Below are 12,760 nucleotides of genomic sequence, written 5' to 3' on the forward strand. Positions count from 1 at the left end.
CTCATAGCTAACCAGATGATACCACTTCAAATCCTGTCCCTTGTAACAACATAATCCCTTTCTCACAATTCCTCCACCACATCTATTCTCAGGATGAGGCCTTCCACTCCAGGATATCCAAAATATCCTCGATCTTTAATAAATTTAGATACCCCCTCACTGTCATCACTAAATTTTGTAGTCATATAGCCTCCATTTCTCATACCTCTCTTCTTAGATAACTCCCCCATCACCCCCTCCACACTCACAGGCAGAACAAGGAGTCCCTTTTTTCTTCACTTACCATCCCACCAGCTTCTGCATCAGATACATTATCCTCCAACACTTCCATCAACTTCAGCATGATCCCACAACTAGCCACATCTTTCCCTCACTATCCTTATTGACTTTTCACAGGGTTAAGTTTCTCTGGAACTCACTTGGCTGCTCTTCCCTCCCAACCCAATATTCCACCCCTTTTGGCACTTCCTACTGTATCTTCGGAAAGTGCAAAGCACATCCTTACATCTCCTCCCTCACCTCCCTCCAGGGCTACAAACAGAATGTCCGCGATGCACCATCAATTACTCAAAAGACTGTTGTTGAAAAACCAATAGGCTTTTATTCACTAAAGAACAAAGGCACATCCAAGCTGTTCAACTGTCCTGCACTGAAAAACAATCACCTATATACAAGTACAATCGACCAACAGATGTGCCTAACCAAACAATTATACATAACAGTGGTTTACCAAATTCACCCCTTGTTTTTAAAAAGAGTCCAGCAGGGTGAAGTGGCATTTACAAAATTGCAATTCTAAAATCACAAATTCAGTCTTTCATGTGGTCCAATGTAGTACCAGTTGCAGTTGTGGTGCAGCAGTGGGGTCCTGGATGCTCTCGGGCACCTGTATGTACTCATCAATGTTATGCTGGTTGGTAGGTGCTGATGAGTCCAGCGTCTCCTCCCTCGGGGCAGAGGTAGGATACCAGAGGTCAGGTGCATCAGGTGTGTTCAACAGAGAGGGAAGTGTGGGGTGATTAGCAGTGGTCTCCAGGGCCCATGGGGGAGCGAGGTCCCTGACAGAGACGGTGTCTTCATGTCTGTAGGAATATTGGGGTTGGCATGGAGGAGGTGAACCCTTTTGACCAAGGGGTCAGAATTATGGCTCCTCACATGTTTTTGGAGTAGGACAAGTGCTAGGGAAGTCAGCCATACCGGTAGTGTGGTTCCTGTTGCAGATTTTCTGGGAAAGGAAAACATACGTTCATGTGGTATTGTATTTGTGGCTGTACATAGCAGGGACCTGATAGAGTGGTGTTCCTCCAGGAGGACTTCCAGCCAGCGGGAGACTGGAAGGCCCTTAGATCGCAAGGCTAGGAAGATTGCCTTCCGTGCTATAGCATTCCCTCTCTCCTCTTGGCCATTATCCTGGGGGTTATAACTAGTGGTCCTGCTGGTGGCAATGGCTCTGGCAAATGGGTACTGGCACAGCTCATCACTCATAAAGGAAGGACCCTGGTCACTGTGGATATAACTGGGGAAGCCAAACAAAGGGGGGGAAAAGGCTGCACAGGGCCTTGATGACTGTAGCAGCAGTCATGTCCAAGCAGGAGATGGCAAATGGAAAACAAGAGTATTCATCAGTGATGTTAAGAAAATACACATTGCATTCACTGGAGGGAAGGGGTCATTTAAAATCAACACTGAATCACTTAAAGGGGCGGGTTGCTTTAATTTATTGTGCCCTGTCTGGCTGGTAGAAGTGCGGCTTGCACTCAGCGCAGCCCTGACAGTTCTTTGTCATGGACCTAATCTCGTCGATGGAGTATAGCAGGTTGTATGCTTTAACAAAATTTAAAAACCTGATAACTCCAGGGTGATAGAGATCATTGTGGAGGTTTTGCAGCCAGTCGATCTGTGTGCTGGCACAAGCCCCACGGGATAGGGTGACTGGCGGCACATTAAGTTTCCCTGGCTGGTACAAAACATTGTAATTGTAGGTGAAGAATTCAATCCTCCACCTCAGTATTTTATCATTTCCGATTTAACTTCGCTGCTGATTGTTAAACATGACTGTTGATCAGTCAGCAGGGTAAAGCTCTTACCGGCCGGGTAATGGCGCCGGTGCCGCACAGTCGAATCTCGGGGCCCTGCAGGGTACATGAAAAAAATGTGACTGGCCTGCCTACCCCGTTAAGGGTGGCTGCCAGGGTAAAGTCTGATGCATCGTTTTCCACCTGAAACAGAATGGATTCGTCCACAGCATGCATTATGGCCTTGGCGATTGAAGGCTCCACCGCCGGGGAAATGATGTGGATTTGATGATGGAGTGGGCCTTGTCCACATAATTGAGCATAACAGGAAAAGAACCCAGGGCACCTCCTCAGGGCCTTGAAGCTGTGTGGAAGGGGAAGCTCCAGGAGCAGCTGCATGTGGTCAGGGTCCAGGCTAATAATTCCATTCTCCATGACACAGCTAGACAGGATCTGCAAAACACGCACTTGGTTTTACTATATGTAAGGTTTAGGAGCTTGCTGTTTCGACAAATTTTTGGAGATTGGCATCATGGTCCTGCAGGTTGTGGCCTCAGATGGTGACATTATCAAGGTATGGGAAAGTGGCCCGCAATTCATACTGATCCACCATACATTCCATCTCCCAGAAGACTGAGACACCATTTGTGACACCGAAGGGAACCCGCAGGAAGCGGTAGATGCAGCCATCTGCCTAGAATGCCATATACTGGCAGTCCTCTAGGAGCTGGTGGTATGCCGACTTCAGGTCAATGGTCAAAAAGACCAAATACTGGGCAATTTGATTGACTATGTCGGTGATGCGTGGGAGGGGGTATGTGTCCAATTGCATGTACCTGTTGATGATCTGACTGTAGGCGATGACCACCCTATTCTTTTCCCCGTTCTGTACTACCACTACCTGCACTCTCCAAGAGCTGGTACTGGCTTCAATAACCCCCTCCTTGAGTAAATTCTCTACCTCTTCCTTGATGAAGGCCCTGTCCCTGGCACTGCACTGCCTACTTTTAGTGGTGCCAGGTTTACAGTTGGGAGTGATGTTAGCGAATAATACCAGGCGGGTAACTTTAAATGTGGAGAACCCACAGGACATGCATAGTGAGCAGTTGGGTGGCTAGCATGTACAATAGGGAGTTGCAGAGGATGGGTGCCACGCAGTGGACAGTTCAAAAATTGCCATTTATACACAGGGGTGGATGGGGGGCATCAAACTCCATCATCATGCTTTTAAGATGACACTAAAAATCAAGTCTCAATAGCACAGCAGTGCAAAGCTGTGACATTACAATCAGTCTAAAATCTTTATATTCAGTACATTGCACCATTGGAGATGCTATGCAGAAGCCCTGGACGTCCACTATCTGCAACTTGGATGCCAAGGAGATCTTCTGGTTCACCGGCAATACTGCAAGGGAAAAGCGCTGCACTGTGTCCAGGTGTATGAAGCTCTCCATGCTCCCAATATTAAATAAGCAACTCTTCTCGTAGCCTTTTACCTGAATATCTATCATCGACCTGGCGAGTTGATGTGGGCTGTCCTGGTTGAGTTGTGGTGGAGGCCAGTGTCGGGTCGCAGCATATCACTACTGTGGAAGATGATGGTGTTCAAGATGATGGCCACCAGCGTCCGCAAAGAGTGCTGCTGGGTCCTGACAATGGCACCCAAGATGGCAGCCTCTACGTATCGCACATGGCACTGCTCCCCCCTGGTGTATAGGACGATGGCCCCCATGATCTGCACATGGTGCTGCTAGGGAGGGGTTTCAATTTACACACTTTGGCATAGTGGCCCTTCTTCCCGCAGCTTGTGCAAGTTAAATCCTTTGTTGGGCAGCATTTCCTGTGATGCTTGTCCAGGCCACAGAAGTAGCACTTTGGGTGCTACTTCTACACTGCGGCTGTGGTCGGGTTGTCAGTGGAGCCGGATTAAAGTGACAAGAGGTAGTCACAGAGCACTGCTGCCATAGCCGAGACATTAGCAGAGCAAGATGGCGGCACTCCAGGTAACCATGAGGTGGCCATGTTGTCAGTCGAGTAACAGGCCTCCATGTTCTGGAGAGCCACCTCCAGTGTATCTGCCAGCTTGACTGCTCTCCTTGCTCCAGGAATCTCTGTTGGATATAGTTCGACCTGATCCCCACAGCACAGGCATCCCAGATCAGGTCCTCTGAGTACTCTGCAGTGGACATGGCCTTGCATTCACAGGTCCTGCTGAGGGCTCACAGGGCCCAAAGATATTTGGCATTAGACTCACTGGGTCGTTGTTTGTGGGTCACTAGAAGGTGTATGGCGTGGGCAACATTGATCTTACGCAGGTACTGTCCTTTGAGTATGTACATGGCTTCCTGTAGATGCTACAATTTAGCATCCCTGATCATGGAATACACCAAGATGCTAACCCGGGAGTGCAGCACTTGTAGCTTATCAGTCTCTGACTGCACAATGGTAGAGGAAGCCTGCAAGAATGCTTCAAAACAATGCAGCCAGAGCTCAAAGTTGGTGGATGCCTCAGGCGATTGAGGATCGATCTCCAACTTCTCTGGCTTCAGGATCTGCTCCATTGCAAAAAAAAAACACTTTAGAGAATAAAATTGATGCACTATCGATTAATCGAAAGACTATTGTTCACAAGAACAAAGGCACATTCATACTGTTCAACTGTCCTTGCACTTAGAAGGGGGCTGTGGAACAGTCACTTTTATACAGGAGCCTGTGGGGAGGGACCACAGGTACAATCAGCCAATAGGTGTGCCTGACCAGACAATTATATGCATCCGTGGTTTACCACAGTTCACAAGAGGCAAGCTTCACTTGTACATTGTTCAACCTAATCTACTGCATTTAAGGTACCCAATCTGGCCTCTCTACATCTGTGAGATCAAATACAGATTGGGTGTCTGCTTCACCCCACACCTGCACTCTGTGCATCTAAATTTGAAAGATTGAGCTTCCTGCTGCCAACCCTTTTAGCTCCCCAACCATTCCTACAGTGACATCTGTCCTTGGCCTATTCCATTGTCAGAACAAGGCTAAATATGGACTTGAGGAACAACACATCATAAGCCCCCTGACCAGCCTTAAACCTCAGGGTCAGAACATTGATTTTTCTAATTTTAGGAAACCCGTACCCCCATCTGGTTCAACTATTTCCACTTCTTCTTTACCTACTTTACTTACTTTTTTCGCCCTCTTTAACTTTTCTTCCCTTCCCCCTTCCTAATGTTTCTCCTTCTTCCTGGTTCTCCATTGTCTTTCCACATCCCATGCCTTCTGTCCTAAACTCTGTTACCTCTGTACCACACCCACAGCTTCTTCCCCCTCCTCCACTTTATAGATGCAATTTTACCTATTTTATCTTAATCTTGAAAAAGGGTTCAGATCCAAAACATTGACTGACCACTTCTACCCATGGATACTGTCTGACCCACTGAGTTCTTTGTCCACTTAGTACAGATAACTATAATGGTTGGTATAGTTTCAGTGCTGCCTAACTGTAGACTCATTGTTTACAGAAGATAGTTCAATCAAGAGTGGCTGATCAGTAGTTCGCAATTAATTTGTAACATTTACTTTCACCCAACGAATGAATTCTCTGTGGAAATGTTCTTGTGTGAAGCAATAAATTACCAGATGGAAAATAGGAAATGTTCTGGAAATTACAGAAAGCCAAGGTGATCTGTCATGAATCAATTCCTTCCTTTCCTGAAAAAGGAAATTGAGAAAAGGGCCAGCAGCAAAAATATTAGTTAAAATTTGAATATTGATACTAAAACATCATAAAATGGGAACAGAAGTGTCCTTTAAACCCCTTGACCCTACTCTGCCAATTGCTATATTCTAAGTTCACCTTGGTCATAATTGTTAAACTTCTAAATCCTGTGACTTTACATACTGATTAGAAGGAAGAGATTCAATACTTTGATCAGAATGCTAAGGAAGGAATTCCATCTCCTTTTTGTTTGGAAAATACATTGAATGACAATTGTTTTTTCTAGTAATATGAATCGTTATACAAGTGTTTCTATCAAACACAATGCAGCACCGGAGTATAGGTCTGTTCGTATTGCTGTTTCCAGAACTATTAACAATATTCAGCAGATAATCCATTGCAAATCAACTGTGTTTCATTTTTTTTGTCAAGTGCTTTCACATTTCAGACTTTCTTGCACACAACATAAAAACATGATTTTGATCATTTTGATAATATGTAAAGTGTCACTTGATTGATGAATCTATGAACAAGATTTTTACCTGAAGACAAGAACCTCTTGCAGCATGTTAATTACTGGTAACTGCATCTGTCACGATTCATAAGTCAATTGAAAATAAGGCAATGCAGTTGACTTCAGCATCAACATTCAGTTATGATTACATTGAGTGAGACAATCTACTGAAGCATAAAGCAAATGAAGAATGCCACAAACTATATTCATCATACCAGACCACAAGTAAATATTACAGATGGAGTAGAGGATGAAAAAAAAAGCCTTTCCATTCAGATTTAGCAATTCTAATTGATGAAACTACATGATAATCTTTCAAAATCAGAAGAAAGAATATTATTGAATTTGTGTAGTTATACCATTGAAGCTATTAACAATGACTGGGTGTTAATTTCTGTTTTTTAATTGCATAATTTTTGAAGATGTATCTGAATACTGAAAATAATATTAAGAATAAAAATTCACATGAGCACACAATAGAAAATGGAAGCTTTCTTGATGGAGCGGAATGGAAGTTTGGCTTGGTGGTTTGCAGCATTCAAAAGAGCCTGTACTATATCACAGCATCACAGCAATGTATCCTTGACCAAGCTATGTGGATTGCTCCAAAGCCCCCGTGAAAAAAATTGGTAGTGGATCCTCAAAGCAGGAATTTGTTGTCCTTTGTCAGGATGATATAATTCATAATATTTCTACTACCACTCCAGACTCAATTTGCTATTCGACCAGTTTTCTAGCCCAGAGCTGCTTCTACAAGTTTATCAGCAGTCTTTTATTGAAGTTCAGCAGCCTTCCGCCAGTTGAACTTTGGGAGCATAAAAACACACAGAATGCTCCTGAGATGATTCAAAAGAATGATTAGAGAATGCTTCTATACAATTTGGCATGGCTTAATATGTTGATTTTTAAATGAATTTTGAGGGTTTTTTTTGTACTGCAATGGTCCACAACAGAATGAAGGCAAAGAATGCAAACACTGGTGAACAGGGGAATGAATTGCATTTATTGTACAAGATTAATATAAATTAGTTTCTCTAGAATGGTCCACAGAATCAAGCTTTTATTGCACATGACATCCTGCAGAAGTAATTTGATGTGCTTGAATGGTCTCCTTCTATGGAAGTCAAAGACCCTCAACTTCTGCTCCACAGGATCTTTACAAGTAGACACAACGTAAATTTCAATTATTTTCACTGCTGTATCAAACATGTGGGATGAAATTATTTTATATGCCTTGAATTTGGCAATGAAAACTTTTCACTTTCGAGCACAAGGATTTTCCAGCATTACTGGCTTCCAATTAATTCAGGCAACCACTCATTCAAACATTCCCTTAGTAATCTGTACAATCACAATACGCATTTAATTTTGAATTCCCTGAATAATTCCCTCGTGGTGATTGGCAGGCCTGCGAAGTACATGATGCCTTCAATCTAAGACAGTCAATGCTTCTGGATGTTCTCATCAGATGACAATACCTAGAGCACACATGTCAAACTCTGGCCCGCGATATAATTATATTTGGCCCGCAAGATCATATTAAATATATATTAGAGTTGGCCCGCTGGCCGCCGCGCCAGTATAGCGCATGCACTCTGAAGGTGAAAATGAAGACGCCGGAGGTGTGGAGGGATCTCAGAGTCCCGAATCCCGGGGATCGGAGCGCCGCACTCAGCCCGCCCGGCTCCCGGACACACAGACGCGGCTGGAGTTGGGGACCATCCTCGCTAGGTCTGCGCTTCAGCGGCGACACCGGACCGAACGTCTTATTGGCGATGCCTTCCCCCTCGCTCCGTGCACGGCAGACCCTGCCTCCCGCTCCTTTTGTTGGAGACGAGCCCGGCGCCGTGAGATCGCAGTTTAATCCCTCTCCAACCATGGGAGGGGGGTGGGAGCAACGCGCTCTTCTCAGCCAATTCCTCCACCGCCCCGGACGCCGGCGTTTCAACGGGGGGTTCGGGTGCCTTCGTCAGGCGACTGACCTGTTGGTCCAAGACAAGAGGAGAGCGTACAAACTCCACACAGACAGCACCTGAACTCAGGTGAACGTGGAGCTGCGACCCCACATTCCACATCAGGACTGTGTGTAAGATTGGGAGCAGTGAGACGGAAGCTTATTTTGTTCTTGTGATTTAAGCCTTTCTTGGGGTGGGGGGGGGGTCCTTCTCTGACCACTTGCCTAACAATTAACCTAATCAGATGTGGAGTTACCACAATACAACAGTTCTCAACTTTTTTCTTTCCACTCGCGTCCCCGTGCCATTGGTGCTCTGTGATTAGTAAGGGATTGCTTAAGGTGGTCTGTGGGTGGGATGAAAAAGTTTGAAGACCACTGCTTTAATCATCCCTCATTGACTCGTCATGTGCACGGTTTCAGAACGCTAAAGGAAATGGGCCAATGACAATGAAAGAGTTTATCCAAAACTATTATTAAACGTTTATTTTAATAAGAAAAAGTTTAACATTACATATGTTGAAAGAAGAGAAAACATGCAGATGTTGTTGAAAATTTTCAATAAATATTTAGTTCGGCCCTCGACTTAGTCCAAGTTTTTAATTTTGGCCCTCTGTGAATTTGAGTTTGACACCCCTGACCTAGAGGAACCAATTTGTTGGGAGAGGTGGGGGAATGGGGAGAGAGGAGGAATAAAAATTACCATCTTCTTCAATGCTATTCATACCAGGGTACTCTCCTAACACAATAGTTGAGCACAGTTAAAGTATCTAAGTACCAGGCTATTAGGTTGAAGCTGGTAAGCCCCCAAGGTTTCCCAAAAATGACATTTTTTGTTGCTGAAACATTCTGATGTGGCTTGGTGAATTTGTCATGCAGATTTGCTGACTTTACTATTACCTGCAGTATGTTGTATAAGTTTGCAAATCAAAGTTGGCAGGTGCTGCAAGCAAAAAGAAGCATTGACTGAGGATATGAGTGTCTGGTAAGCAGGTTAAGTAAGAACTGCAGGAGGAAGAAGAAGACTAGCAAGGGAATATTCCTGGTGAGCATCTGCAGCAACATCTCCCAAATGAAACAAAAGGCGCCAGGCATTGGCCATGAGATGCAAGGTACTGAATTTCAGATTCAGATCTCAGATTTGATCTCAGATCAGTTCGCAGAGAGATCAGAATGTGGCTGGGAAGACGGCCATAGGAGCACTGCAAGACTGCTGTGAGACCATAGACTGGTGCTGTTTCAGGGAGGGGTCTCCTATGATGGTTATGTAAACATAGAGGAGTACACGAGCTCAGTGACTGGCTACATCAGCAAGTGCTTTGAGGATGTCACTAAAATCAAGTGCTTCTCCAACTAGGCTAACCAGAAACCATGGTTGGATGCAGAGGTTTGGACCCTTCTCAGAGTTTGTAATGCTGCCTTCAGGATAGGGGGATAAGATTGGACTAAGATCAGCCAGAGCTAAGCTCTACCAAGCAATCTGGAAAGCAAAGTTAGATACGCACAGAAGATCAACAGACAGCTGTGCAACACCGGAGACACGAGGGGCATGTAGCAAGGGATCAAGACTATTACAGATCACATCAACCTTGCGAATTAAGGACAATAACACCTTCTATGCACAGTTTGATGAGAACAGGATGATGCCAAAGAAAGCTCTAAGTCCCCCTGACGAACGGGCCTCCCACATAGATATAGCTGAGGTAAGAACCCTATCCAGGGTGAACCCACACAAGGTAGCAGGACCAGACAACATGCCTCATCAGGCACTGAAGACTACGCAGACCAATTGATGGAGATCTTCATGGACATCTCCAACACCTTCAAGACCTTGCCGCAGGGTTCAAGACAGCCACCATCATCCTGGTACTCAAGAGGGCAACAATAACAGGCCTCAATGACTACTGCCTGTGGCACTTACCTTCACCATGAAATGCTTCAAGCGTTTAGTGATAGAACACATCAAAGCACATCTCCCAGAGATTCTGGATCCATTTCAATTTGCCTATAGAAAATACTGTTCCCCAGATGATGCTCTAGCCTTGTCACTTCCCTCTGTCCTGACCGACGTGGAAAACGAAGCCTCATATGCCAGGCTGCTATTCATTGACTTCAGCTTGGCATTTAATATGTTCATTGCCCAGAGGTTGATGGTGAAGCTGTCCTCACTGGGACTCACCACCCTTCTCTACAATTAGATCCTGAACTTCCTAATGGAAAGGCCACAGTCTGTCCGGGTCAGTAGCAGAATATTGAGCACCATCACACTGAGCACTGGCAAACCTCAGGGTTGTGTGTTCAGTCCATTCCTGTTCATGCTACTGACCCACAACTGCATTGCCAGATCTATCTCCAACAGTATCATCAAGTTTGCAGATGACACAACAGTAGTTGGCTTCATCAGCAACAACTATGAGTTGCACTACAGAGAAGAGGTGGAAAATCTCATGAAATGGTGCGAGAGAAACAACCTGAGTCTCAATGATGACAAGATGAAGGAGATAATCGTGAATGTCAGGAGAACCAGGAATGAACACCCCCCACTATACATCAAAAATTCTGTAGTAAAGAGAGTGGAGAGCATCAAGTTCCTAGGAGTTCACTTAATTAGTGATCTATCATGGAAACTCAACACCTCCTCACTTGTCAGGAAGCCACAACAGCGACGGCACTTCCTGAGAAGATTGAAGTGGGCAAGGCTACCGGCCACCATTATGGCCTTCTCTAGGAGTTCTATTGAGAGAGTCCTGGCCAGCTGCATCACAGTGCAGTATGGTTGCTTCTTCTGGGATCGTTGTCTGAAGAAGGTGTGCAAAATCATTGAGGACCCCTTCCACCCTTCACACAGTAATCTTTCAGCTGCTCCCATCAGGGAAGAGATGCAGGAGTATCATAGCCAGCACCACCAGGCTAAGGAACAGCTTCTTTCAATGGCCACTAAGAATACTGAATAACCAAAGGAGGTGATCACACGAACTATGTGAGATTCTCATTTGTACAAAGCAGTATTTATTTATTTCGATATAATATTTGCCCTGCACATGTATTATTTGTCCATATGCATATTATGTCTGGTTGTATGTCTGCATGTTTTTGCACTGAAGTCCGGAGAACACTGTTTCGTCAGGTTGTACTTGTAACAAACAGATGACAATAAAGTTCACTTGAGATTTCAGATTTATTGTCAGAGTGCATTCATGACATCACATACAACCCTGGGATTTTTTTTTTCCTGTGGGTGAGACAAAATTACCACTTATTGTTCATGAAAAAAAAAATAGTTGTACACAATATACACATGTAACCAAATAAACTGTAAGCAAACTGACCGTGCAATACAGAAAGGAAATAAAACAATAAAGTTCAAAAGTGACAGTTCTTAAATGAATACCAGATTGAGTTTGTTGTTGAGGAGTCTGATGGTGGAGGGATAGCAGCTGTTCCTGAACCTGGTGGTGTAAGTTTTGTGCCACCTACATCTTTTTCTTAATGGTAACAGCGAGAACAGAGCATGTGCTAGATGGTATGGATCCTTGATGATTGCTGCTACTCTCCGATGGCAGCATTCCCCCTAGATGTTCTCAATGGTGGGGAAGATTTTGCCTGTGATATCTTGGGCTGTTTCCACTACCTTTTGCAGGACTTTATGCTCAGGGGTATTGTATCAGACCACTTTCCACTACACATCTGTAGAAATTTTCTAGGATTTCCAATGCCATACCAAGCCTCTACAAACCCTTTCAGAAGTAGACCCACTGATGCGCTTTCTTCGCAATGCTAATAGTGTGTTGGGTCCAGGAAAGATCAAACAAGATAGTGACACCCAAGAACTTAAATTTGCTCATCCTCTCTACCTCTGATCCCCCAATGATACTAGTCCATACAGAGACACCACATCTGTTGAAGAGTGCAAACCAAATGACTCTCTCCACAATACAAAGATTAATATTAACTCAGTTGGAGGCACCTAGATAGCACAAAACGTTGCCTCATCTAATACTGTGTAGTTCCACCGGCACTGAGCATAGCAGATCAAAGAATGAGTTAATGGTCCAAATACTAAAATGGCGTACTTCCTGATCAATGCTCTTTCATTTTAGTAACTCAAATCTCTGGAAATGATGCATTTTCTCTGACCTTCTCCATTTCGCAGACCATTAAATCACAAATTTTCTTTTAGCATTGCCCCATAATGTAAAGATTCCCAGGCTTGGCAGAGATTCTTATGGTGGATCTGTTGGATCTCCTGACACTCCAAGTGGCAGAAGACCTTTCTCTATAATCAGGACTTGTAAATCTCCATTGAAGATGGAAGCAGCTTCTCTCTCCCTCTCTCCACTATAGCAGCCATAATGTGCATTGCTGCATGCAGTGTGTTCGCTTTGAAGTTTGTGCCTTTAACAGCAGAAGTTTCTGAGCAATGAAGAGTTGGGAAATCCATAAAATCTGGGAAGTTCCTGCTTAAGTAATTTCTTTTTGGTGGAAACTGTCTCAAATTGGATTTTTGACAGCATTGAGCATCTATTTTATAGGCACACCAGAAATAGGAGCTTTGCTCGTGCACCACT

At 44.4% G+C, this 12,760-nt stretch overlaps 1 protein-coding gene across 10 annotated transcripts in view; it reads right to left on the bottom strand.

The window, feature by feature from the left end:
• dnah6 (dynein, axonemal, heavy chain 6) overlaps nucleotides 1–12,760 on the bottom strand; it is a 362,044-nt gene that overhangs the window by 76,772 nt on the left and 272,512 nt on the right. The window lies entirely within an intron of this gene.

This window comes from Narcine bancroftii, chromosome 1, assembly GCF_036971445.1.
Source record: "Narcine bancroftii isolate sNarBan1 chromosome 1, sNarBan1.hap1, whole genome shotgun sequence".
In the NCBI taxonomy this organism is placed as follows: domain Eukaryota; kingdom Metazoa; phylum Chordata; class Chondrichthyes; order Torpediniformes; family Narcinidae; genus Narcine; species Narcine bancroftii.